This window comes from Hyposmocoma kahamanoa, unplaced genomic scaffold, assembly GCF_003589595.1.
Source record: "Hyposmocoma kahamanoa isolate Upper Pololo Valley unplaced genomic scaffold, ASM358959v1 93, whole genome shotgun sequence".
In the NCBI taxonomy this organism is placed as follows: Eukaryota; Metazoa; Arthropoda; class Insecta; order Lepidoptera; family Cosmopterigidae; genus Hyposmocoma; species Hyposmocoma kahamanoa.
In genome coordinates, this window is record NW_020654810.1 from 12,018,611 (window position 1) to 12,022,987 (window position 4,377).

Here is a 4,377-nt window from a genome sequence, read left to right on the forward strand (position 1 = left end):
GTATTTGTATTTTAAATACGTATTTCAATTACAAGTAATTCAAATACTGCCCAGCCCTGACACTAAAAGATATTAACTTTACGTCTAAAGTTCTTTTATCTTCTAATAATCTTCGTTATCAAAAGGTTTCTAACAATCGCAGAATTTTCAGTAAAACCAATATTTACATTCAAAGGAAAGCCCTCAGGCTTATGTGGGGTTTACAGAATTCTATTTTGTGTAGACTATATGATGTATTATAACTTTATGTAGGTATAAGTATAATAAATTATAAGTCGGCATAGTATATTTCTATTGGAAAATTATACACCTTTATGATAATATACATAATTGTTATATAATATACTATCGTACATGGAGAATGTATACATACGACACTGGAAAGGTAAGGCGTCTAAGCTGAAACTTTCCTGTTTTCCATATAACCAATAAAATTAGACATGCTTTTTGACCTTTCCAGCGTCATAGTGTTTGTATGAAATTGACTCACTTAAAAAAATAATTTGATATGGTATGGAGACTTGAAATTCGTTTTTCAGGGACTCCTTCGGAACGTACTACGCTATGCACAAAAGTGAGCAATTAGGAATGTCTTTAATATATAACAATGTACATAACGTAATGATCTATTCAGATCGTACAGTCATCATCGTGCAAATTGTCCTCCAATTGAGAAAGTACCTTATGTCTGTTATCTGCGGTATAAAGAGACGTCGTTAAAGATTTGAATATTCAATAAGGATGTTAATCAATTCACAGAAATTACTAACGGTATTATTTCTACATACTCTCTCTCTCTCTCTCTCTTTGTCTTACTTTTACATACAATACTATGTATATAACAGTAAGTTACGTTTCGCTTCGAAATTATGTAATATTATTTCCCAGAACATAATAGTAAGGCTAAGTTCTATAAGTTACGAAGCTGAGCACTAAAATATATTTCAATCTTATGACATGTGATAGTCCCCCAGTGATGGAAAGAGGAAGGCGGAATGAAATCGTGTAATTCCTGCGCACATACTCCATGATATATTCAGTAAAATACCTATAAGTAGGCAACTTTATGGCGGTATGCTCTGCAGCTTCGCCTCCACTAATTCCGAGTCACCTTTATGGTTCTTGCCATGGATGTCAATTGAATCCAAGGTGAAGAATTAAAATAAGAATGAAACCTTTTTTGAGACCCTCGCTGCACTAGCCACCTCCACCCTGCCTGCCTACAATATGCCTCTTCACGCCTCGTTTGAAGGACCCCATATTATAAGAGGGAGGGAAGACATGTGCCGGAAGGGAGTTCCATTTGACAACCGTGCGGCAGAGAAAGGAGCCACCGAACCTTTTAGTACGCGATGGAATGCGGCAGGTAGTGAAACGGTGACTACGAAGGCCAGCACGCGTGCTTCTGAGCAGGAACGGGGAAGGGGGGATGAGGTTGAACAGCTCTTCAGAGCACTCACCATGGTACATGCGGTAAAAGGCGCTAAGCGACGCAACATCTCTATGCAGTTGCAGAGGTTCAAGGCGTGATGAGACCTCTTCGTCGCCTATGATTCGAGTAGCACGACGCTGTAATTTATCCAAGGCACCGAGTAAGTACTTGGCGGAGCCGTCCCACAAGTGCGAACAATACTCAACGCAAGACCGGACCTGTGCCGGACTAGAGGCTCTGTCTGTAAAATCATAGAACGTGGTAGACCACCACGGTCTATGATTTTACGGATTTTCGCGCACAACGGACGACCACTAACAGCCACATTAATAAATTAATCAATTATACAATGACGTACAGTGGCTTCGCCCATTTTTAACCATGCATTGAACACAGATTTTAATGCATCACAGCGTCGTCGCGGCGCCTAGCTATTTTAAAGTTGATACGCACATTAGTATTTAGCAAATAAATATGTCCATTACTTGGTAAGTCTCATGTGCCTGTAATTTTACTAGCACCCTCATCCTTTCAAACCGGAACGCAGTAATACTCACATTACTGCTTGGCGGCAGAAATAGATAAGGTGGCAGTACTTCCCATAACGAACTCTTTCACAAGGAGCTCTACTGCTGCTGAGCAGTAATAAGCATTACTGCGTTCCAATTTTGAAAGGTAAGGGTGCTGGTAAAATTACGGGCAGATGGGACTTGTCAACTTATGTCGCAAGTCGGGTGCAGTGGCAATTTCTATTTAAAGCTCTAAGTAACACAGAAACTGCTATAGGTTTCAGGCGTGTCGTATACCACCAGGTGCACGATTGTTCAGCCTGTCACAGTCTGTTAATATTTTAAGGGGTCTACAGACCGAATCCGCCGACTCGGCGACACCGGCCGCCGGCTGGGTGTTGGCGGCCTTATTTATAATTTAACTCTATGAGATGATTCTAAAAACAAGCCCGCCGATACCAATCCGCCCGGGTCGGTGGGTTCAGTCTGTAGACCCCTTAAATATTAACAAAATCACACTAAAATTTTGGACATAATTCATTTTTACATGCCCCACTATAATCTATAAGGAAAGCGTTCTGAAACTACATTCTCGTGCTAATTTAGTAGAACAAACTACTCTAAAAACGAATTCCTTAAGCGTTCTTTGGATTTCCTAAATAAAAATTAAATAATATTTGGTAATCCTCACATACTTTTACTAAAAAAATAAGAATTATTTTTCTAATTTGTTTGCGATCTAATAATTTTTGGACTGTTAACACCGTACTTGCCAGCTAATTTTGTTTATGTTCGTGGAACTCCGGCTCTGTTTGTTCTAATCAATGTTTAGTATCACTTAACTGTTTTACAATTGTTTCTTTCCCTTAAATAAAATAAAAAAGAAGAAGAGTATCAAGTACCAGCAAGTTATACTTGAACTATTAAGACAATATACTACACAGCGTTGCTAAGAAGTTGAGGTCAAATTCCAAAGAGCATCCAAGATTAAAAAATTGTTGCGGAACGATTGCTACCTACCAAAAGAAGGTAAATCGAAATTTCCTCGTTTCTCCGCTTTCCGTTATCCATAAATAAAAAGACTAAACCTAAATAAGCCAAGATTTAAAAAAATATATTTACGTCCACTCAAACTGGGAAGCTAATATAATTAAGTACAATCTAAACAACGCTTGCACGTCGAAGAAATTACACAAATCTTTGGAAAGCGTGTGAAGTCTGCGTATAGACCCAGTGGAAATAAAATACTAGTGGACTGTATTAACTTATAATATTCGAGAAAAGGGAAATCACAAATTTTAGCGACGTGTGCGACGGCAGCGACCGTTTCATAAAGAACGTTTTATGTTTTTTAATTTTACTGGCTACGGCCCGCGAAGCAGTGTTGCCATGTCTGTACCATACAGTCTGTAATTCGACTTAAGACAGCTGGCCTAATTTGGCCTGTGGCGGTATATACAGGATCAAGAGCACTTCAAACTTGACACTTAAGATTTAAGTCCAACTGTATGCCGCTTACGATAAGAACGGTTCAAAGTACAAAGTGTCAAGCTTGACGTACTCTTGACTGTACATGTGTAAGTTCTAAGTTACCTACAGCTTGAAGGATAGCATAACGATCTGCGTACCGGAAGTGGTTTACAACCTTTGGAATACTTATGAAATCCACATTATGATAATTATCTGTGCCGACTCATGGTTTTGCCTTTAATTTTTTACTAAAAATGGCAATCAGTAGGAAAACTAAATAAACACGAAGAAATTCTTTTTGTTTATTACCTTGTGACTTTTCTTGACACGTTTGCTTCTCGAATACAGATACACACGTACATCAACATTATGTTGTTCGCATTAATATTAGAAATATCAACATAATTAAGTATATTTATGAAAACAATCAACGTGATAATTGTCTTAATAATTAGCAATGAATTATCATTAATAATTATTAAGACAATTATCACGTATTATAGCTACGTAACGGCGAACCCTGCTATGATATAAATGGGTTGATGGTGGTGATGAGCCAAATAGTAGTATTATAGTATCAATCGTTATTATTAAGATATTATATAAAATAAAAACTTAATAGTTCATAAAAAAACGGTAGTAGTTTTGTGAGTCTCCTGCGACTGTACTATTTCATCTGATCATGAAATCATCTTTGTGTTAATCATACAAAGTGCTTTGTATGAATGCCTTTCCGAAATGAATGTTTATTTTAATTTTTCCGGGTTCCATTGTATTTTGTGAAACACAGGTTACCGTGGTGTTAGCGGAATAAGCCGTATTCCGTATGTACATTTTTGAAGTGTCTATTTTTGTAAAGAATAATTATAAACTTTTTAAAAGGGCACGGGACGTTCACAATAGAAATGTAAGGTACCCAGAAAGGTTAGTTAATCATATTAGTAATGCGTTAAGGTATTACCGGAG